The sequence below is a fragment of the Eurosta solidaginis genome, chromosome 1 (assembly GCF_040869045.1).
Source record: "Eurosta solidaginis isolate ZX-2024a chromosome 1, ASM4086904v1, whole genome shotgun sequence".
Lineage (NCBI taxonomy): Eukaryota > Metazoa > Arthropoda > Insecta > Diptera > Tephritidae > Eurosta > Eurosta solidaginis.
In genome coordinates this window covers 52,899,928-52,925,507 of record NC_090319.1, presented here as the reverse complement: position 1 = coordinate 52,925,507, position 25,580 = coordinate 52,899,928, and positions in this window count along the sequence as shown.

Sequence of the window (25,580 nt, the reverse complement as noted above, 5' to 3'; positions counted from 1 at the left end):
TGCCATGAAAAGCTCTCAGTGAAAACTCATCTGCCTTGCAGATGCCGTTCGGAGTCGGCATAAAATCATGTAGGTCCCGTCCGGCCAATTTGTAGGGAAAATCAAGAGGAGCACGACGCAAATTGGAAGAGAAGCTCGGCCTTAGATCTCTTCGGAGGTTATCGCGCCTTACATTTATTTATTTATTTTTAAGGATAAAAATAATCTTTTGGAAAATATGGGAAACCAACACACAAATTCATTCCAAAATGTATCCAATTTGTCCTATATTGGTGGGTAGTTATCCATTATGCTATCGGTTGAATTAGTTTTAATCTGTAATCCAGCGTTTTTCAAAAATATTTAGCCAATAATGCATGCCGTTGCAAATATTTAAGTTTACCCAGTAAACATTTTGAGTCGAAAAAGAGTCGGAAAAATATCTAAATTGGAGCCTTTACAGCCGGTATGTGCTCATTTGGGAGGCCGAAACCAATGTATTTCCTTCTTGCAATGGCCGACCTATATGAGCCTATTAACGTAAATCATTTGAGCCTAAAAAAGATGCTTATACAATAGGGCGGGTCGATTTAAAAATCGCTCATTGCTCTGTGAAAATCGTATTCTAGGGATCAAAATAAGGAACTTTGACGAAGGAACCATACCTCTAAAACGAATTCTGATGTCCCTTTGGGTCGAACTTTTGTGTAGGGGCAATTTTAATTCTACCTGCTGTGTCTTGTGGTGGCTTAAAAACAACAACACAAGTAATTTTACGATCTGCAATTGTGTCACAGTGATACCTTCATTTTTTAAAATGGTTGAATAAAAAACCCACACAACTATGTTTACGACATGCAAATGCATCACAGTGATGCCTTGCTTTTAAAAGGGGGTTGTAAAAACGCTAATTTCTAATAATTTTTTAATTTCTTTTCTATTACTAAGTTAAATTCATTTTTTCATTTACATATGTTCTGACTAAATAAATTTCTAAAGAGAAAAATAAAATCCAAAAAGAAAAAAAAACATAGGCATTTCAAAGTGGGATTTTTCAAAATTTGCAAGTTCGACCCAAAGGGGGGGCATCAGAATTCGTTTTAGAGGTATGGTTCCTTCGGCAAAGTTTCTTATTTTGATCCCTAGAATATGATTTTCACAGATCAATGGGCGATTTTTTTGCCTCCCCATAAATCGACCCGGCCTATTATACAATAAAAGAATAGGAAGGGTAAAAATAATGTACAAATGTAATTCATTTTGTATTAAAATGAACAGTGATCGTAACAAAGTTTCAAAATTTGTTCCAAACTCGCTGTGACGAACATAAATAGTTGATAAATGATAATTTTTGCATGCAAGATTAGGAGCTTTTAGGCCGTTAAATAAAAGGCAAAAATTAAATTTTCTTTTACCCTCCTACGCGTTTCGACGCTTTTCTGATTCCTATATTGCCCACTTATTTTGGATTCGTTTCGGATTCTTAAATTATGAGCGCCGTGAGCCTGTTTGTTTGGGTAAATATGTGTCCCTTATAAATATTCTCTTACAGTTCTGGAGTTTAATATGGTTCAAAAGCTTCAAAAATGCTATCAGCTTAGAGTCTTTTATGACTCCAAATTGATGAAATTATAAACAAACGAAAAATATTAGAATTAGTAAACTAGGCAGCTCCGGAAAAAAACTCTGAAATTTTTCTGCGACAATTTATTCTAAATAAATAATTAACTCAACTAATACTTATTTCATTTCTATCTTATCCTCATGTGAGTTTTATCACATTCTCCCCTATGTTTTCCGCTTCGGATATATGTCAAAAATTCTTCCTAAAAGCCCTGAAGTAGTGTCATTAAAAGGCTCAAAATTAGCAGTATATGACGCCAATAAGGCTCATATATGATATCGGAAGAAGGTCTGTATAAGACTTATGTTAGAGGCAAAATATAAGCATATAGCATTCGCTTCAGGTTCCTAAATGAGTTCATAACGAGTGCAAACGATCCAAAGTTTGGACTCCTTTCAGACTAATTGTTGACTCCGAATGTTTGCTGGGTTGTTTGTTTAAAATAAAAACGAAATTTTTTTAATTTCAAATGGCGTATAAATTTAATTGCTGAATTGTAATTCCAAGCAGCCTCGATTCAAACGATTTTTAAATACGCAAAAAAAGATACAAAAAAGGAATATTCCTGGTATTTTCCCGGTATTTACCCATAAAAATGGTAAATACCCGGTAGAATCCCAACTCTAATGATAGTTCATCAAATATACTATCAATGAGGATTTATATGGAAAAGAACATAGGTACTCACGACTTCCGTGACATATATAAATTCTACAAATTCTGCACGTGCTCGAGGGTTTTTTGTCAGCATATAATAAAAAAATTTTGGCCAAGTATGTAATAAGTTGGATATGAAAAATAACTATTCCTGGGATTACTTGTTTTATTGCAAATGTTTTGGTATGAGTGAGTCACAACCACGGTTGCCACAGCATGTTTTTTTTTTTTTGACCAAAAATGGCAATATTCAAAAGCTGACCGGTATGGTCAGTCATGTCGAGGAGATATTTTTCTTTTGGCCACCTAGTGAAAAATCCTTAAAAAATGGCCTGAGGTTCAGTAATCACAAACAATGTCATCGTCGTCGTCGTCGTCAGCAGCAGTATACATATTTAATTTTCTGAAACAATTTAAACATATTTTATCTGAAGAGCAGAGGAAAAGGCTTTTCGAAATTCATTCAAAAATTGAGTATAGAGATAAATTAAGTAAAATAAAAAATCATTTCGGCGAACACTATGAAAACTGTGTTTGGTCTAATTCTAATAGCACAGATGGCCCAGACACTTGCAATTGCTCACACCTAGAGCGTTTGGATGAGGAAGCTTACAAAATTATGAACACTTACACAAAATATTTATAAAGTAGCTCTAAGCAATATAGATGAAAAGCGAATTGTACGAGAAAATCATATTGATACTTATGCTTATGGTCATTTCGAAATCTTATAGTAGTACTTTACTGTAATACATTTAAGAAAAAAATAATAAACAATTTATATTTTATATAATTTATTTTTATTAATAAAAATTTTAAACATAATTGATCACATATTACTGTGTTGTATTTTTCTTTCTGCTCATAATTGTAATGTATTGGTGACTTCAGATAATTAATCAGTTCAATCGGTGGCTGTAAATTTCCAAAACTATCAAAATATTCTTTTTAGTTTTTCTTAATACTTTCATGATCTTATCAAGATTTGCTAATACAGTCATATGATTATTTTACATGATTTTAAACGACCGATCGAAAAAATCTGTTAGCTATCAGATGTGTATCTGATAAGAATCTGCTAAATATGTTACCTATCAGTTGTGTATCTGATAAGAATCTTGTCTGATATCAAGTTTTACTTATTTTGAACTGTTATATATTAAACTTGCCTCGGTGTTTGCTAACAAGGTCACTGTAACCCTTAATGATGTTACCGGTAATTTCCTTGTACACATTTTTTGTGAAGATCTCTTATAATTGAAAAAATCTGTTATCTATCAGCTGTGTATCTGATAAGAATCTGCTAAATCTGTTACCTATCAGTTGTGTATCTGATACGATTCTGGTCTGATATCAATTTTACTTATTTTGAACTGTTATAAATTAAACTTGTCTAGGGGTTTGCTAACAAGGTCACTGTAACCTTTAATAATGTTACCGGTAATTTCCTTGTACATATTTGTTGTGAAGATCTCTTCTAATTATGAATCGATTTTTTTTTGCAGATGGTAGATTTTTATGTGTATATTAATCCACAAGTTGATTAAGTATATACACACCGACACACATATATACAGCAAAACAATTTCGTTGCCTACACTTAGGCGCATCCGTTCTTTCGGTTTGTGTTCTGACCGATCTATATCATTTAGGTGCATACGTATGACACCGCAAATAGTCCCAAATGACACGATTCTAAACTTATCCAGAGAACCACACAAATGATCCCCGAAGGGTACCAAAATGATCCCGAAATAGTCCCGACAAAGTTCCGAAATGACCCTGACGGGCTCCCGGATGGATCTCAAAAACCATCCAGAAAATATCCAGAAAGGGTTCCTAAATTATCCCGACATAGTCCAGAAAAGTTCCGAAATGACCACGAGGGGATCCACAACGGATCGCGAAAACCATATAGAAATGATTTCGGAGGGGTCCCAAAATGATCCCGAAATGGTCTGGAAATAACCCCGATGGAATCGCGCATGGATGCAGAAATGATCCCGGAAGGGTCCCAAAACTATCCCGAAAAAGTAAAAAAAAATCTCAAAATGACTCCTACGGCATCCCAGACGGATCCAGAAATGACCTCGGAAGGGTCCCCAAATGATCCCAAAATGGTCCAGAAATGACCCTGATGGATCCGGCAAACCATCAAGAAATGATGCCGGAAATCACCCCTAAAGGGTCCCAAAATGATCCCGAAATAGTCCCGAAAAGGTCCCGAAATTACCCTGATGGGTTCCCGTACAGATCCCGAAATCCATCCAGAAACTATGCTGGAAGGGTCCCCAAATTATCCCGTATTAGCCCCGAAAAAGTCCCGAAATGACCCCGACGGAATCCCGGACGGATCCCGAAAAACATCCAGAAAAGATCCCGAATTAGTCCCGAACAAGTCCCGAAATGACCCTGACGGGATCCCGGACAGATCCCGAAATCCATCCAGGAATGATCTTGGAAGGGTTACAAAATGATCCCGAAATAGTGTCGGAAAAGTCCAGGAATTACCCTGACGAATCGTGAAAACCATCCCGATCTGACCACGGGATCCCGTATGGATCCCGCAAACCATCCAGAAATTATGCCGAAAGGCTCCCCAAATGATCCCGTATCCCAAAATGACCCGGAAAGGTCCCGTAGTTATCCCGGAAACCATCAAGAATTTATCTCTCAAATGTACGGAAATGATCCCGAAAATACCCCGACAGGATGCCGGACGGATCCCGAAAACTATCCAGAAATTATCCCGGAGGGGTTTTGATATGACCCTAACCATGTTAATAAGGCAGCAGGCGCGTTGGAGCGAATGAAGAGTTACATAGAAACATACAGGTAAAGCTAATAAAAGCGTGCTAACAAAAACAAGTAAGGAAGGCTAGGTTCGGGTGTAACCGAACATTACATACTCAGTTGAGAGCTGTGGAGACAAAGTAAGGGAAAATCACCATGTTGTAAAAAGAACCTAGGGTAACCCTGGAATGTGTTTGTATGACATGTGTATCAAATGGAAGGTATTAAAGAGTATTTTAAGAGGAAGTGGGCCATAGTTCTATAGATGGACGCCATTTATGGATATCGCCATAAAGGTGGACCAGGCCTGACTCTAGAATTTGTTTGTACGATATGGGTATCAAATGAAATGGGTTAATGATAATTTTAAAAGGGAGTGGGCCTAAGTTCTATAGCTGGACGCCTTTTCGAGATATCGCCATAAAGGTGGACCAGGGGTGACTCTAGAATTTATTTTGTACGATATGGGTATCAAATGAAAAGTATTAATGAGTATTTTAAAAGGGAGTGGGCCTAAGTTCTATAGATGGACGCGTTTTCGAGATATCGCCATAAAGATGGACCAGGGGTGACTCTAGAATTTGTTTGTACGATATGTGTATCAAATGAAAGGTGTTAATGAGTATTTAAAGAGGGCGTGGGCCTTAGTTCTATATGTGGACGACTTTTCGAGATATCGCCATAACGGTGGACCAGGGGTAACTCTATAATTTGTTTGTACGATATGGGTATCAAATGAAAGGTGTTAATGAGTATTTTAAAAGGGAGTGGGCCTTAGTTTTATAGGTGGACGCCTTTTCGGAATATCGTTATAAAAGTGGACCAGGGGTGACTCTAGAATGCGTTTGTACAATATGGGTATCAAATGAAAGGTGTTAATGAGTATTTTAATAGGACGTGGGCCTTAGTTCTATAGGTGGACGCCTTTTCAAGATATCGCCATAAAGGTGGACCAGGGGTGACTCTAGAATTTGTTTGTACGATATGGGTATCAAATGAAAGGTGCTAATGAGTATTTTAAAAGGGCGTGGGCCTTAGTTCTATAGGTGGAAGCCTTTTCGAGATATCGCCATAAAGGTGGCCCAGGGGTGACTCTAGAATTTGTTTGTACGATATGGGTATCAAATGAAAGGTGCTAATGAGTATTTTAAAAGGGCGTGGGCCTTAGTTCTATAGGTGGACGCCTTTTCAAGATATCGCCATAAAGGTGGACCAGGGGTGACTCTAGAATTTGTTTGTACGATATGGGTATCAAATGAAAGGTGCTAATGAGTATTTTAAAAGGGCGTGGGCCTTAGTTCTATAGGTGGAAGCCTTTTCGAGATATCGCCATAAAGGTGGCCCAGGGGTGACTCTAGAATTTGTTTGTACGATATGGGTATCAAATGAAAGGTGCTAATGAGTATTTTAAAAGGGCGTGGGCCTTAGTTCTATAGGTGGAAGCCTTTTCGAGATATCGCCATAAAGGTGGCCCAGGGGTGACTCTAGAATTTATTTTGTACGATATGGGTATCAAATGAAAAGTATTAATGAGTATTTTAAAAGGGAGTGGGCCTAAGTTCTATAGATGGACGCGTTTTCGAGATATCGCCATAAAGATGGACCAGGGGTGACTCTAGAATTTGTTTGTACGATATGTGTATCAAATGAAAGGTGTTAATGAGTATTTAAAGAGGGCGTGGGCCTTAGTTCTATATGTGGACGACTTTTCGAGATATCGCCATAACGGTGGACCAGGGGTAACTCTATAATTTGTTTGTACGATATGGGTATCAAATGAAAGGTGTTAATGAGTATTTTAAAAGGGAGTGGGCCTTAGTTTTATAGGTGGACGCCTTTTCGGAATATCGTTATAAAAGTGGACCAGGGGTGACTCTAGAATGCGTTTGTACAATATGGGTATCAAATGAAAGGTGTTAATGAGTATTTTAATAGGACGTGGGCCTTAGTTCTATAGGTGGACGCCTTTTCAAGATATCGCCATAAAGGTGGACCAGGGGTGACTCTAGAATTTGTTTGTACGATATGGGTATCAAATGAAAGGTGCTAATGAGTATTTTAAAAGGGCGTGGGCCTTAGTTCTATAGGTGGAAGCCTTTTCGAGATATCGCCATAAAGGTGGCCCAGGGGTGACTCTAGAATTTGTTTGTACGATATGGGTATCAAATGAAAGGTGCTAATGAGTATTTTAAAAGGGCGTGGGCCTTAGTTCTATAGGTGGAAGCCTTTTCGAGATATCGCCATAAAGGTGGCCCAGGGGTGACTCTAGAATTTGTTTGTACGATATGGGTATCAAATGAAAGGTGCTAATGAGTATTTTAAAAGGGCGTGGGCCTTAGTTCTATAGGTGGACGCCTTTTCAAGATATCGCCATAAAGGTGGACCAGGGGTGACTCTAGAATTTGTTTGTACGATATGGGTATCAAATGAAAGGTGTTAATGAGTATTTTAAAAGGGAGTGGGCCTTAGTTCTATAGGTGGATGGCTTTTCGAGATATCGGCATAAAGGTGGCCAGTGGTGACTCTAGAATTTTTTTGTACGAAATGGGTATCAAATGAAAGGTGTTAATGAGTATTTTAAAAGGGAGTGGGCCTTAGTTCTATAGGTGGATGCTTTTTCGAGATATCGGCATAAAGGCGGGCCAGGGGTGACTCTAGAATTTTTTTGTACGATATGGGTATCAAACGAAAGGTGTTAATAAGTATTTTAAAAGGAAGTGGGCCTTAGTTCTATAGGTGGACGCCTTTTCGGAATATCGTTATAAAAGAGGACCAGGGTTGACTCTAGAATGCGTTTGTACAATATGGGTATCAAACGAAAGGTGTTAATAAGTGTTTTAAAAGGGAGTGGGCCTTAGTTCTATGGGTGGACGCCTTTTCGGGATATCGCCATAAACGTGGACCAGGGGTGACTCTAGAATGCGTTTGTACAATATGGGTATCAAATGAAAGGTGTTAATGAGTATTTTAAAAGGGCGTGGGCCTTAGTTCTATAGGTGGACGCCTTTTCGAGATATCGCCATAAAGGTGGACCAGGGGTGACTCTAGAATTTGTTTGTACGATATGGGTATCAAATGAAAGGTGTTAATGAGTATTTTATGAGGGCGTGGGCCTTAGTTCTATAGGTTGACGCCTTTTCAAGATATCACCATAAAGGTTGACCAGGGGTGACTCTAGAATTTTTTTGTACGATATGGGTATCAAATGAAAGGTGTTAATGAGTATTTTAAAAAGGAGCGGGCCTTAGTTCTATATGTGGACGCCTTTTCGAGATATCGCCATAAACGTGGACCAGGGGTGACTCTAGAATGTGTTTGTACGATATGGGTATCAAATTAAAGGTGTTAATGATAATTTAAAAGGGAGTGGCCCTTAGTTGTATATGTGAAGGCGTTTTCGAGATATCGACCAAAATGTGGACCAGGGTGATCCAGAACATCATCTGTCGGGTATCGCTAATTTATTTATATATGTAATACCACGAACAGTATTCCTTCCAAGATTCCAAGGGCTTTTGATTTCGCCCTGCAAAACTTTTTCATTTTCTTCTACTTAATATGGTAGGTGTCACACCCATTTTACCAAGTTTTTTCTAAAGTTATATTTTGCGTCAATAGACCAATACAATTACCATGTTTCATCCCTTTTTTCGTATTTGGTATATAATTATGAATTTTTTTTCATTTTTCGTAATTTTCGATATCGAAAAAGTGGGCGTGGTCGTAGTCGGATTTCGGCCATTTTTTACACCAATACAAAGTGAGTTCAGATAAGTACGTGAACTGAGTTTAGTAAAGATATATCGATTTTTGCTCAAGTTATCGTGTTAACGGCCGAGCGGAAGGACATACGGTGGACTGTGTATAAAAACTGGGCGTGGCTTCAACCGATTTCGCCCTTTTTCACAGAAAACAGTTATCGTCCTAGAATCTAAGCCTCTACCAAATTTCACGAGGATTTGTAAATTTTTGTTCGACTTATGGCATTAAAAGTATCCTAGACAAATTAAATGAAAAAGGGCAGAGCCACGCCCATTTTGAAATTTTCTTTTATTTTTGTATTTTGTTGCAACATATCATTACTGGAGTTGAATGTTGACATAATTTACTTATATACTGTAAAGATATTAACTTTTCTTTTAAAATTTGAATTTAAAAATTTTTTTTTTTTTAAAGTGGGCGATTTTGCTAATTTTTATTAAGCAGACATATAGTAATAAGAGTAACGTTCCTGCCAAATTTCATTATGATATCTTCAACGACTGCCAAATTACAGCTTGCAAAACTTCTAAATTACCTTCTTTTAAAAGTGGGCGGTGCCACGCCCATTGTCCAAAATTTTTTTAGTTTTCTATTCTGCGTCATAAGTTCAACTCACCTACCAAGTTTCATCGCTTAATCCGTATTTGGTAATGAATTATCGCACTTTTTCGATTTTTCGAAATTTTCGATATCGAAAAAGTGGGCTTGGTTATTGTCCGATATCGTTCATTTTAAATAGCGATCTGAGGTGAGTGCCCGGGAACCTACATACCAAATTTCATCAAGATACCTCAAAATTTACTCAAGTTATCGTGTTAACGGGCAGACGGACGGACGGACATGGCTCAATCGAATTTTTTTTCGATACTGATGATTTTGATATATGGAAGTCTATATCTATCTCGATTCTTTTATACCTCTACAACCAACCGTTATCCAATCAAAGTTAATATACTCTGTGAGCTCTGCTCAACTGAGTATAATAATAATGAGATATAAAATTTAAACTTCATTGTGATATATCCCTTTAATTACGTCAATTTAAAATGAGGTTGATATTGTAAAACAATGTATTTATATACTTACTTTTCTTCTTCTCCTTCTTCTTCTTCTTATTCTCACCCTTTTAAAATAAAAAAAAAACACTAAAGTTAAGATTTCTAATTCTATTTTATTTCATTATAAATTTAAATTACTAGCCGATATGTATTTGAACAAAATATATGCTGATTTTAAAGCACAACGAATTTGGCGTTGGTTGATTTTCACATTACAATAAGTATGGAAATGTTATTGACAACGCACAACATCTGGGTGTAAACAATATAATCTAAAGAGATTCATTCCATCACATCCTGTACTCTCCTCTTCAATGTTAAACACCGGCTTTTGGAGGAACTCTGCTATCCATACACTTTTTTCGTGCCCCTTAACATAAACTTTTATATTCTTCAATGTTGATATCAAATAGTTTTTTACAGATTTAAAACTATCGCTTACATAGGACCATAATAAATTATGGTGGTGTAATATTAACCAATTAGCTTGCCGTTGATTATCCTTACTCAGATCCGAAAATTCAAATGGAGCTTTTATGTGGAAACAATGGAATTCTTTATTGTTGATGACCACAGCTATTTCCTTTACAATAAATCTATTATCGTATGCTTTGAAGCCTTGAACATCTACTGTCGCAAACATTATGAAAATTAATTAAGAAATATCTTTGTAATGGTAGGCTTTTTATACGTTAAGCACAGACAGGTGAAGCATAGTTGGGTATAAAATAGAATTTTTATATTTCGCCCACACTTATATACTTTAGAAATATGGACCCTTTAAAAATTTGGGCCTCCGCCCCCCATTTAAGAACTGAGCTCGATATTCTGCTGCACTGATGAACTTCTAATCTCTTTGTTTCTTGCAGTCAGAATACAAAACAAAAAATTCGATTATAATAATAAGAAGATAAACAAAATGTTTAGCCTTCATATTTATTTGCGCTTTTATGAAATTCTCACATGCATATATATATACATATGCAATGTTGAACAGTTAAGGTTTCTTATCAGCATATTTTGATTTTTTCTCTTGTACAAACATTTCCCAAGCGTAGGTATTAATTCCATTATTTTTTGCAAATCTCTTATCATCTAAAAACTTTACGTTACTTTATTTATTTCTTGTGTATACAATTCATGAGATTTTGATCTAAAATTATACATTGAGTCAAAGTACAATTTCTTTTCGAATAAACATCTTTTAAAATCATTTGCAGAAAGCTTGAGAGTAACACATTGTTTAACACTCTTAATTTTTATACTCAGTTGAGCAGAGCTCACAGAGTATATTAAGTTTGATTGGATAACGGTTGGTTGTACAGGTATAAAGGAATCGAGATAGATATAGACTTCCATATATCAAAATCATCAGTATCGAAAAAAAATTTGATTGAGCCATGTCCGTCCGTCCGTCCGTCTGTCCGTTAACACGATAACTTGAGTAAATTTTGAGGTATCTTGATGAAATTTGGTATGTAGATTCCTGGGCACTCATCTCAGATTTTTAAAATGAACGATATCGGACTATAACCACGCCCATTTTTTCGATATCGAAAATTTCGAAAAACCGAAAAAATGCGATAATTCATTGCCAAAGGCGGATAAAGCGATGAAACTTAGTAGATGGGTTGACGTTATGACGCAGAATAGAAAATTAGTAAGATTTTGGACAATGGGCGTGGCACCACCCACTTTTACAAGAAGGTAATTTAAAAGTTTTGCAAGCTTGAAATTTTGTCGTTGAAGATATCATGATGAAATTTGGCAGGAACGTTACTACTATTGCTATATATGTGCTAAATAAAAATTAGCAAAATTGGATGAAGAACACGCCCACTTTTTAAAAAAAATTTTTTTAAAATTCAAATTTTAACAAAAAATTTAATATCTTTACTGTATATAAGTAAATTAAGTCAAAATTCAACTCCAGTAATGATATGATGCAACAAAATACAAAAATAAAAGAAAATTTCAAAATGGGCGTGGCTCCGAAAATATAACTTTGGAAAAAACTTTGTAAAATGGGTGTGACACCTACCATATTAAGTAGAAGAAAATGAAAAAGTTTTGCAAGGCGAAATCAACAGCGTTTGGAATCTTGGCAGGAATACTGTTAGTGGTATTGCATATATAAATAAATTAGCAGTACCCGACAGATGATTTTCTGGATCACCTGGTCCACATTTTGGTCGATATCGCGAAAACGCCTTCACATATACATCTAACGGGCACTCGCTTTTAAAACCTTCATTAATACCTTTAATTTGATATCCATATCGTACAAACACATTCTAGAGTCACCCCTGGCCCACCCTAATGGCGATATCTCGAAAAGGCGTCCACCTATAGAACTAATGCCCACTCCCTCCTAAAATGCTCAGTAACACCTTTCGTTTGATACCCATATCGTACAAATATTCTAGAGTCACCGCTGGTCCACCCTAATGGCGATATCTCGAAAAGGTGTCCACCTATAGACCTAATGCCTACTCCCTCTTAAAATGCTCAGTAACACCTTTCGTTTGATACCCATATCGTACAAATATTCTAGAGTCACCCCTGGCCCACCCTAATGGCAATATCTCAAGAAGGCGTCCACCTATAGACCTAATGCCCACCCCCTCTTAAAATGCTCAGTAACACCTTCCGTTATTTACCCATATCGTACAAACATTCTAGAGTCACCCCTGGCCCACCCTAATGGCAATATCTCAAGAAGGCGTCCACCTATAGACCTAATGCCCACTCCCTCTTAAAATGCTCAGTAACACCTTTCGTTTGATACCTATATCGTACAAACATTCTAGAGTCACCCCTGGCCCACCCTAATGGCGATATCTCGAAAATGCGTCCACCTATAGAACTAATGCCCACTCCCTCCTAAAATGCTCAGTAACACCTTTCGTTTGATACCCATATCGTACAAATATTCTAGAGTCACCGCTGGTCCACCCTAATGGCGATATCTCGAAAAGGTGTCCACCTATAGACCTAATGCCTACTCCCTCTTAAAATGCTCAGTAACACCTTTCGTTTGATACCCATATCGTACAAATATTCTAGATTCACCCCTGGCCCACCCTAATGGCGATATCTCGAAAAGGCGTCCACCTATAGACCTAATGCCCACTCCCTCTTAAAACGCTCAGTAACACCTTTCGTTTGATACCCATATCGTACAAACACATTCTAGAGTCACCCCTGGCCCAGCCTAATGGCGATATCTCGAAAAGGCGTCCACCTATAGACCTAATGGCCACTCCCTCTTAAAATGCTCATTAACACCTTTCGTTTGATACCCATATCGTACAAACATTCTAGAGTCACCCCTGGCCCACCCTAATGGCGATATCTCGAAAAGGCGTCCACCTATAGACCTAATGCCCACTCCCTCTTAAAATGCTCATTAACACCTTTCGTTTGATACCCATATCGTACAAACATTCTAGAGTCACCCCTGGCCCACCCTAATGGCGATATCTCGAAAAGGCGTCCACCCATAGACCTAATGCCCACTCCCTCTTAAAATGCTCAGTAACACCTTTCGTTTGATACCCATATCGTACAAACATTCTAGAGTCACCCCTGGTCCACTTTTATGGCGATATCTCGAAAAGGCTTCCACCTATAGAACTAAGGATTACTCCCTTTTAAAATACACATTACCACCTTTCATTTGATACCCATATCGTAAAAACACATTCTAGAGTCACCCCTGGCCCACCCTAATGGCGATATTTCGAAAAGGCGTCCACCTATAGACCTAATGTCCACTCCCTCTTAAAATGCTCAGTAACACCTTTCATTTGAGTCCCATATCGTACAAACATTCTAGAGTCACCCCTGGCCCACCCTAATGGCGACATCTCGAAAAGGCGTCCACCTATAGACCTAATGCCCAATCCCTCTTAAAATGCTCAGTAACACCTTTCATTTGATACCCATATCGTACAAACAAATTCTAGAGTCAGCCCTGGTCCACGTTTATTGCGATATCCCTAAATGGCGTCCATCCATAGAACTATGGCCTACTCTCTCTTAAAATACTCTTTAATACCTTCCATTTGATACACATGTCATACAACCACATTCCAGGGTTACCCTAGGTTCATTTTCCTATATGGTGATTTTCCTTATTTTGTCTCCATAGCTCTAAACTGAGTATGTAATGTTCGGTTACACCCGAACTTAGCCTTCCTTACTTGTTTAATCTCTTTTTCTTCTTTATCGATGTGAATAGAATACATTTTTGCTCTCAAACCAATAAACTCCTTCATTATTAGTACAAGATTGGGAAATACTAGTATTGGGGGAAGAGATAGGAAAAAATTAGGTACTAGGGTCTTAATAGGAAAACCGAATTTCCATAGTCTAAACAAATTTTTTTTCGATTCAATTGAAACAAGTGTCAACCCTGTACAATAAACCGATTCATATTGGTGTTGGGGGTGGGGGAATTGGGGAGCATTCGCTCAATTAGAAAGATATGGGACTCTTTAAAACGGCTCGGGTGAAGTCTAGGACTCATTAGAAATATGAGGAGATATTTAAAAATTTGCGGTCCTAGAAATATGAGGGGACATTTAAAAATTTGCAGCCCTTTAAAAATGTAGGGCCCCCATTTAACGATTCTCATTTTTTTACTCAAAAGTTGTCCAACTTATATACATTGAGACAAGTAGCCCTTATCTAAATGTATATGGATGGGTGTGTCTGTGTCGGTATGTGTTTTGCGGTTTGTTGATATATATATATATATATATATATATATATATATAATTTATATGCTGTCATGTTTACGACGAAGCTCTGCTAAAAGTATAAAGCTCTCAGCTTTTTCTTATACACCACTAAGCTTTTTCTTATGCGCCACCTAGCGGAAGTTAGCCAGAACACAAACCGGAACCGGAAGATCAGCCAGAACACAAATCGAAAGCTCTAAGCTTAAGAACGTGTGCGCCTAAAATTAGGCAACGAAATTGTTTTGTTGTATATATATGTGTGTCGGTGTGTATAATCTTTTCCTTTCTCCATTTGGGCTAGAACCCGCATTTACATACTACTTTTCCATCCACAGATGAAGAAATCAGAGCTGCGCAAAACCAATTTTATAAAAGCTTTATTTAACAAATAGTTTTTGTACTTATACTTTGTTTTTGCTAATCAAGAAATAATACAAGAGAAGTAAATGCATGCTAATATGCTATACTTTTGCGAGCAATGAGTGAATCACGGCTCAACTAAGGGACTATTGTAGCTCTATGCTCTTTAGCCTAACGAAGAGTTACCGGCCGAATAACATGTTCGTTATCATTTAGCTCCCTTTTTGATGTTTGTTGTTGTGGCACAGATGGGATATCTACGGGTGTGTTCTGTACTGCCGCGCTGCTGGTGAAGCTATCATTATTAATGCCCACTGCACTCTCTAAGTTGCTGCTGGAACTCCCATTAGCATTAACGCCTACCGAAAAATTGGCTCCAGTGGAAAAAGTAAAAAACAAAAACAATTTATTATCACCAAAAAAAAGCCACGCGTCATAACGGCACGCTTACTGGTAACTTTTCCGATAGCTTGATTCGATTCAGCAGAAAGTAATTCAAATAATTCATGTTTCCATTTTTTTAAATAAATTTTTTTGTTTCCCATTTTATTTTTGTCACTTTACTCGGCACTTCATATTAGCAATTTTCTTCGCTACATTTTTTTCGCTTATTTCCAAACCAGTTTTTTCATTATATTCACCACAAAGTTTTCTAATTATTTCTTTCTTTTATTTTTTACATCGGGGAGTTGGCTTTTTTTAATAAAGTCTTATATTTTTTTAAGTATCCAACTATGTAAATTGATAAATTCTTATTAGCATCAAAATGTAAATTTTCACTTGCACTTTTACTATCTGAACTCATTTTTGCAACAAATCAAACAAGCGGTTTGATCTCAGCTAACTCGAGTTCAAGGTATTTGCTCGATCTCATTTTTATGCATACCAAATTGAGCACGAGCTCGGTCGATTTGCTCGAACTCACCTACTTGAGATAGATCTCACCAGACTTGACTCGAGCAAATGCTCACTTATTATGCATAAGGCCCAATATCTATATCTATGACAGGATCTCGAATACAATTAGAACTGTCTAAGGTGTACGGATAGGGATCTGATTGAAAAAGATCAGATGAATAGATCGACTTAAAAAATTCAGCAAATAAGTTGGCGACATCATCATCAGAGCTTGCATCCTTACATCCATAGGCAAAAGCAGATGGAAATCCTGAAGATTTTCTCTTCGAATTGACAAAACTATAGAATTGTTTCGGGTTGTTAAACAATTTAAGCTTACACCGGTTTAAGTAACATTTAAAGCATTGTTAATTAACACCCCTATTATAAACTCATACCATACACGATAAACGCTTGCAATCTGTGCTGCCGTATTATGAAATAAATTCTAGCGTGTGAAGCTGGAGACATTGGTGCTTTATCGGTAACCGTATCGGTAACCTTTTAACAGCTGAATCGACCAACCTTATGAGAATCAATGCAATCGATTATTGGTGCCGCTAAAGTCGTAACCGTATCGTAGCCAACCAATTGGGTTTTGGTTTACCGTCGTAACGATAAACAGCTGATTACGTTAGGGATACGGATACAGCGATACGACATACGGCACCAATGACTCCAGCTTGAAACCCGATCGTAAGCGTTTATCGTTTATCGTGGTATTGCCATACGCTAACTATCGCATCAGCTGTTCAATTTTCTACGCTAGCTACCGTTAATAAATTTTTCCACGATACGTTGGCAGCTATTTAAATAAAAGTAAATATAATACTATTACATAATCCAAAAGAATCCAACTAAAGCCTCATTCCCAACACTCTGTTGCAACACCCTGGGCAAGAAACCTTAAAGTGACACAAACCTTCAAAATATTTGGGATAGATGACCTATTTTTACGGGCGCGCAAACTGCCTTCTATTTCTGTTAAGACATACTCTGAAATCAATTTTGTTTATTAAACTTTTTTTTACTTTTAGTATGTCAAGTACTCATTTCAATAAGATTGGAAGCATTTCTCAATTTTCTTCTTTCTGTGGCCTCTATGCGAGTTTCGTCAATTTGTTTATTTGAGTTTATATAAAAGGGAACAGAGGCTGCATAAAACATTTTATTATTACAGCTTTTAAAAACTTTTGCCACTTTTACGTACAAGAAAAATGAATTGTTAGTATTTACGTTTTCGTTTGCTATCTGTTCCGTATAGATTCACAAAAATTTGTAAACAAAACTCTGCTGTCATTCACAATAGTAAATCTATCGGGCGTGTGGAAATCGCAATATGAAAGCTGATTTTTTACGATACGTTACAAGCGTTTATCGTCTATCGTATGAAAATTCATAATAGGGCTGTAAGACAATGAAAGTTTGATCTAGGAACCAATTATTTAGAAAAATCGGAGCATGATCCTGATATTTTAAATCGTTTGTATAGACTAGATTTGCTATTATATAGTCTCATACTATGTTCAAACAGAAAAATAAATTGAGGCAATTTCGATTTAAATTGAGTGGTGTTCTTACAACTCAATTTAGCTTACACAATAGTAATTTGATAGCTCATCTCTACAGTAACAACATACCTTTGATCAGACTGTCAAACTTTGCGTGTTGGTATTAGGCGAATGGAATGGAACATAAAACTTTGAAACTTTTGTGTGTTGTAAGAAAATGTGTTCAATGTTTTGATTTCATTTTGAGTTTGTCTTCTTCTTTTGACAATCCCTACTTCAGTGAAATAAAAAAAAAGAAAATCAACTGATGAGGCAACCATATAATTGAGTCATGCGTAACTGACGTTTAAATCTACTCAATAAACACACTTTACAATGTTGCATTTGCAGTTTGAAACAATTTATTACACAATTTTTTTTTTGATTGGCAATTTATTATTACAATTTATTATATGATAAATTGCGTAATAAATTGCCCAAATGGTATAAATTGCCAATTTGGTGTGTGTTTGTACATAGTATCACAAGATGTCTTTAGAACCACGGCGGTTTGCCCGTTTCAGCACTGCCATGGCAAAGAGGCACACAGCAATTGAAGAAGCCATCGAGAGAACTGTAAAAAATAGAAGTTGCTGATTCGATATCATTACAAGCGTAGAGATCCGACCAGTCATGGGTAGAAATAAGATAATTCAGCTTATTAAAATTTGCCTTTTAAAAACATCTTGATCGAAAATAGATCTTCATTTTGCTGCACCAAACAACACAGGCTGAGCATAATCGAGCAATATCTCAAGTGTAGGATGTAGTGGGTCCTCTGGAAGTGATAAAGGAGGAATTCGTTTGAGGGCAATACCCACAGGGTCATCCGCAAATACCAAATCCAGCATTTTATTTTTGCAATTTAGTAGTATATTGTTTAATTGTAGTAAATGCGAATCAAGCAGGCTTTTACAAAAACCGTGCTGAGTAGTGGACTTGAAAAAATTCAATTCGCTGTTACTAATCCAATTTACTGTAGGCAAATTGAAGTCACCAAGCACCACCAAGCGGTCTCTATCACGCAAGTGAGAGTAAACACTACATATAGATAAGCTATGTTGAGTATAAACATGCATATTCGAACGTGGCGGTATATGTATGTATGTATGTATTTGAAAATTTTTTTCGTAGCACAACAATTTTGGCAAATTATTTAACAGTACTAGTCATGAATAGCATGAGCTATAAAAATTGAACATTTATAATAATAATCAATTAGATTAATCAAATTAAATTAAATATAACAGATAATAGTGAAATATTTATGTATGTAAATGTAAATCTTAAAACTAAAGAAAAGTAATTAATAAATATTAAAAGATAGCAGTAGTGATGATAACCTTTGGCTGGTTATAGATCGAATAGTATTTAACAAATAAAGGAAGAAGTCACAGAGAAGGGAAAAGGACTTAGAAATGAACATTTTAATAACAACAATTTGAGATCCAGTTTAAGAGTCGTTAAAAAATGATGTTAGCTCTTTTTTGAAGTGCAGAGCATTACTTAAGAGTCGAAGACTTGTAAGTAGGGAGTTCCAAAGACGTATTGCAGTAACAAAGAATTGGTGCTCAGAGTTTAGGGTGCGGTATCTAATGTGCTTAAGAAGAAGCACCGATCTTGATGATTGCAGAAAAATAAGCTTACGATATAGATAGTCAGGTTCCTTCGTGTGTATCAATTTATGGAGCAAGGACAGTGTTTTGACTTTTAAAAGATTTTCGAAAGAAATGTTTAGCAACCTTTCAGCATGTTTTGATACGTGGTCAAGTCTTTTCAACCCATAAACATATCTAGCAATGTTGTTGTAAACAACATTTAGTTTGTTCTTGCACAGATAGTCACAGTTTGAGAAAATCACACAACCATGGAGTAGCGTAGGTATTAAGTACGCTTTAGCCAGAAGTAGTCTTATGCGCAAAGGCGTGAAATACTGTGTTAACCATAGTGTACGAAGCATTCCATACACTTTTCCAACCGTTCTAAAAATATGGTCTTTCCATGTCAATGTTTTGTTAAAAATTACACCTAAGTTTTTCGCCGTATCTACGTATTCTATAACGGAATTGTCGAACACTACATTCTCTAAATCATTAGTGGGAGAAGACCTTCTATGAATAACAATACATTTTGACTTATTCGGGTTTATACATAAGCCATTCATATTAGCCCATGAAAATATTTGATTCAAATCGTGGTTTAATTTACTTATGCACAAGCTAGTTTGATCACGAGGACAACACGTAAACAACTGCACATCATCAGCGTAGATATGAACATTACAATACTTAAGGACATCGGGTAAGTCATTGATATACAGAACGCATAACAGAGGATCCAGGATAGAGCCTTGAGGGACGCCTCTTAAGACATGTAGGAAGTCAGACTTTTCACCATCTATACATACTGCTTGAGTCCTATCGCCAAGATATGATCTTATAAGGGCAACTGCATGACCAGAGAAGTTAAATAAGTTTACCAGCTTCCTACAGAGCAGAGTGTGGTCTACAGAATCAAAAGCTTTAGAGTGGTCAAGAAGTGTTAAGAAGGCAATGTAACTTTCATCCACTCGCTCACGAATTTCTTCTGTTGCTGTTGTTGTAGCGATACGGTTGCTCCCCGAAGGTTTAGGGAGTGATCGATGTGATGGTCCTTTGCCGTTTACAGATCCGGTACGCTCCGGTAACACAGCATCGTTAAGGTGCTGGCCCGACTATCTCGGGAACGATTTATATGGCCACATTAAACCTTCAGGCCAATCCGGTATTTTAGTCGCCTCTTACGACAGGCATACCTACCGCGGGTATATTCTAACCCCCTGACCCGCTGGGATGAATTTCTTCTGTCACAGATAATAGTGCCGTTGTACAGCTCCGCTTTGACCTGAAACCAGACTGACTGTCTGACAGGAGCTTGTATTCATGTACATATGATACGATTTGCCCATGTAGAATACGTTCAACGACCTTAGAGAGGAAAGGGAGTATGGCTATTGGTCGATACTCATTATTTTGTTTACGGATTGGAATTACTTTTGCAGCTTTCCAGTATATTGGGAAGACACCGGTCGTCAAAATTGAGTTGACCAAGTAAGTAATGTGGGAAGGATTTTGGGAAGAATGACTTTTAAAAACTTTGAACATATACCACCAAGCCCCATTGCGTTAGACTTCACAGAAAGTATGGCTTGGACAACATCACAATTATCGACACAAACAAACTCGAAAGGGATAGTGTCAACATTAACACGCACAGAGTAGTTATCAATACACACATTGTCGGCTGAGTTTGGTAGTCTTACAAAAGTATTATTTATTTCGTTGGTGTCGACATCAGGGGGATGAGACAGGTCACTTTTGGGCTTACCAAGTCCTATTTGTTTGATTTTGTTCCACTTTTCTTTTGTATTCAAAGCAAAACTAAACTTATACTTAAAATAATTTGCCTTAGCCAGCCTTATGGCTTTGTTTGCAGTAAGCCGAGCTGTTTTAAAGCAGCTATGCGCTTCGACTGTTTTGTACCTTTTCCACCGTGAGTAGGCTTGGTTACGAAGGTGGATAAGGTGTTTTAATGTAGCATTGAACCAAGGGCTATTCTTGTATTTAGGTGTTTTTATTTTTAGTGGAACGTGATCATCAAATAACTTATTTATGTTATCCTGCAGAAACTTTGTCTGGTCATCAACCGATGTTAACGTACGAATCAAGCTCCATTCAACCGACTCAACGGACTCAGCAAGAAAATAATAATCTATACTTCTGTAATCGCGATACGCGAACGAACTTGGCCTATATGATGTTTGTAAGTTGTAGTTTAGGAATATCAGGTCGTGTTTTGAGAAGCAGGAGGCAGATAGTTGCGCGTAGTGAATCATTTTATGAAGATCATTTACAAAAAATAAATCTAATAGAGAAGAGTTAGTATTTGTGAAATGCGTTGGTATAGCACAGTTTGTGGGAAAAAGTCCCAGAGATTCCATGCTTTGTTTTAAAGTGGCATCCACCAGTAGGTTACTATTAAAATCTCCAGCGATGATAATATTGTCATAGTCTAATAGTAACGATTGAAGAAATTCAATAAACGCGGAAAAATCTACTAGTTGATTCGGTCTGTATACACATCCGATAAGAAGCCTACTATTATTCTCAGAAAACATATGAACAAACACATATTCCACAGGATCACCTGGACTAGAACAACAACACAATTTACAGGACATACTACTTTTTACATATATCGCAACACCACCACCATAACCACTTCTATCAACTCTGACAAGTTGGTATCCATTTATCTTCACCATATCATTTTTATGAAACGAAAATCATGTTTCTGAAACACATATGACATCAATATCGGAGTCTTCTGACAGAAACCTCAACTCGTCAAGCTTTTTATAAAGGCTTTGCGCATTAATAGGAACAACTTTCAGCCCGTTGGCTTTTTTGCTGACTATGCGCAACAAAGTAGATAGACAGTCTTTGGAACTCAGGGACTCACTATCGGAGACCAACATTATAAAAATAATTGAGTGAATGATTTATACTGAATTTGGCTAACAACATAATTAAAGACTTTGTGATGTTGTAGGTGGAGAAACAGACAGGGAAGGAATAGATTATAAGAGAGCAAAGAGAAATATTTATTAGCAGGAGGCTGTTAGTTAAGCCTTTGGTGGCCCTCCAGGGCGTTGTTCGCAACCGGCGTGTCGTCTTCACTAAAGGAAGTATTGTTTTCCGGGTCGAGACTGTCGAGAAAACTCAGGCTGGGGACTGCTTCGGGTCGGTCGCTGATTTTTCGCTTTATATGCACCATACCCCGCATTGTAAAGACCGATGAAACCTTTTTCCTCTTCTTTAGATGGATCGCAGCCTTAAATGATCTCATAGTTGTTTTTGGTCAGCGATGCATTAACAAAGATAGGCTCATTGGAATTTATTCCCACATGCACGAGTCGCAGCCCTTTGGTGTTGTTGTGGCGCCTGAAGCTCGCAATCGTTTTCAAAATAAATAGATTAAAACCATATAGAGAGACCTTTACTGCTATAAACTCAATATCAAAGCCGTTGTCCAACAACAGTAATTCCGACGGTAGGATAGAGTCCACGGCTATAAGGACACCACCCGCTCTAGACACGCGATCGCGCCTATACACGACGTAATTATTCGAGAAAATGTCTGAATTATAATTGTCTTCTTTTAAATAATATCTTCGGTTTAAATACATACATCCACCAAACCTTTGAGTTTTTGAAAAAAATTTTTTTTTTGAAACAATGAACTGCAGACATTTTTTATCAGATGCCTTAGTGAACAATTTGGAGTTAATATATACCCCGGTTTTGGGTGTCTACAATAGGATGTCAAAAGATCATAACGATACCTTGAACATACCGTTTGTTTAATGTCATAACAAATTCGCCTTTAATTTAATAAGTAACTTTTATTTTAATATCTTGTAAATAAAAGAGCGTTTAAATTTTTGGTAGAGCTACCAAAGAGGATATATATAATAAAATGAGCAATGTTTAACCTTTGGGAAAGTTTGAGGCCATGAATATATTGTGGCGAATGTTGATATCACTAGGCTGTTAGTAAATAATCACGCAACAACAAAAACATTAAAGCGAGCCACACTGGTGTACATGAACACATAAATCATCATCCATACAGGCGACGAAGAGATATCTCACACACGCACACATGTAGTCATCAGCCGAAGTACTTACTCACACATACACACGCTTATGACTATGAGAAACGCATAAACTACAAATGTACATGTATATCGCTGATAAGCAATCAGGAGATTTTAGAAGGTGAAACGTCTAGACCTTTGGAGAAATATGCTGACGAGGCAACAGAGAGTATAAAAGCAGCGCAAGCTGAGGTATGACTAATCAGTTTGATTTAAACATACCAAAGAGGATAAATATAATAAGAGCCACCAGTCTGCTACGAGTGGCGAGTAACTCGCTGGAAATTTTAAAATATTTATGCCTAATGTTTTCCATGAGGGACATTTTCAATCGTTTCGAATTTATCCATGTCGTGTAGGCAAATGTGATTTTTGGAAAGAGAATTAATTAATTAATTAAATACAGTCGGAAAAATAAACACGAATATCCCACGAAAAGGTATAAAGACATTTATGCACATCTCACCCAAAAAAAAAAAAATTTCTGCGAGTACCCTAACGAATAACATTACGCAAAGTAACGAGTGACGTCTCTTATTATATTTATCCTCTTTGAACACGCTATCAGTTGCGAAGTAAAGTATAATGGTACTACTCCCAAAGTAGTCTAAAAACCCATTTTGCAATACAGAATAGTGGAGTGATTTATTCAACAGTTTAGCGATTCGAACGTTAGCAGAAGGCTTTAAATAAGCGGAATTTCCCAAAATTCGTTACAATATTTTCACAACTTTGCAGAAAAACTGCTTAGCACTAGAAGCAGTAGCTCCAAAGAGGATAATTATAATGGCGCATAGTCATAGTCTAAATAAAGTAGGTTTTAAATAAAGTTATAGCTTTTAGACATACTTTTCTATAAGGTATCTGTCAAAAAAACTGCAACTAAATGTAAAACCAATTTTATTTTTACTATGAATACGGGTCATTATTTTATTTATCCCCTTTGGAGCTACTGCTCCTAGTGCTAAGCAGTTTTTCTGCAAAATTGTGAAAATATATCCATGGCCTCAACCTTTCCCAAAAGTGAAACATTGCTCATTTTATGCAAAAATCTTTTTGTAAAGAAAATGCTAATATTTGAGGGTCCATCAAATGAGGTAACTAGTTGAGTTATCCGATAAAAACTATTTTAGGTGGCCTGCTTTAAAATTTTATCCCCCCACTACAATACAGATACTACACTATTTTAGACCTAAGAAGTACAACGCTGCCGAATACCATAAAAAAAGCAAAGAAGAGCAGTCAATTTAAAGGGCCAATTAATGGTGACTTATAGCCATAAAACCATAAACAGATAAAACAACTGATCGAACCTACCTTATGGAAATCAATGTATTCGATTAATGGTGCCATACCATAACGCTAACGCCAAAACCATACCATAAGGGCGAATTAATGCTGACTTAAAACCATAAAGCCATAACCAGATAAAACAGCTGACCGAACATACCTTATGCAAATAAATGTAATCGATTAATGGTGCCATACCATAACGCTAACTCGATTTCATTGATTTCCATAAGGGAGGTGTGATCAGATGTTTTATCTGGTTATGGCTTTATGGTTATGTCACCATTAATTCGCCCTATAGCCAACCAATTGGTTTTTGGTTTCTAGACAAATCCATAACCTAAAAATATTTGAGTTGGTGAATTTAATAACTTTTTGTAGATTTTATTCCCTGATTTGCATACGTTATGACTAAGAGACTTATTTTTTGTGAAATATGGTTGTAATTTTTTGCGTTTTCTTAATTTTTATGAAATTTTCACGATTTTTATTTTAAAGTGCCAATTAATGGTGACTTATAACCATAACACCATAACCAGATAAAACAGCTGATCGAACCTACCTTATGGAAATCAATGTAATCGATTAATGGTGCCATACCATAACGCTAAAGCCATAACCATATCATAGCCAACCAATTGGTTTTTGGCTTCTCGCCATATCCATAACTTAAAGGGCGAATTAATGGTGACTTATAACCATAAAACCATAAACAGATAAAACAACTGATCGAACCTACCTTATGGAAATCAATGTAATCGATTAATGGTGCCATACCATAACGCTAACGCCATAACCATACCATAAGGGCGAATTAATGGTGACTTATAACCATAAAGTCATAACCAGATAAAACAGCTGATCACACCTACCTTATGGAAATCAATGTACTCGATTAATGGTGCCATACCATAACGCTAACTCGATGACATTGATTTCTATAAGGTAGGTGTGATCAGCTGTTTTATCTGGTTATGGCTTTATGGTTATAAGTCACCATTAATTCGCCCTTAAAATATTTGAGTTGGTGATTTTAATAACTTTTTGTAGATTTTATTCATTGTTTTGGATACGTTATGACTAAGAGACCTATTTTTTTGTGAAATATGTTTGTAATTTTTTGCGTTTTCTTCATTCATATGACATTTTCACGCTTTTTAAGTTAAG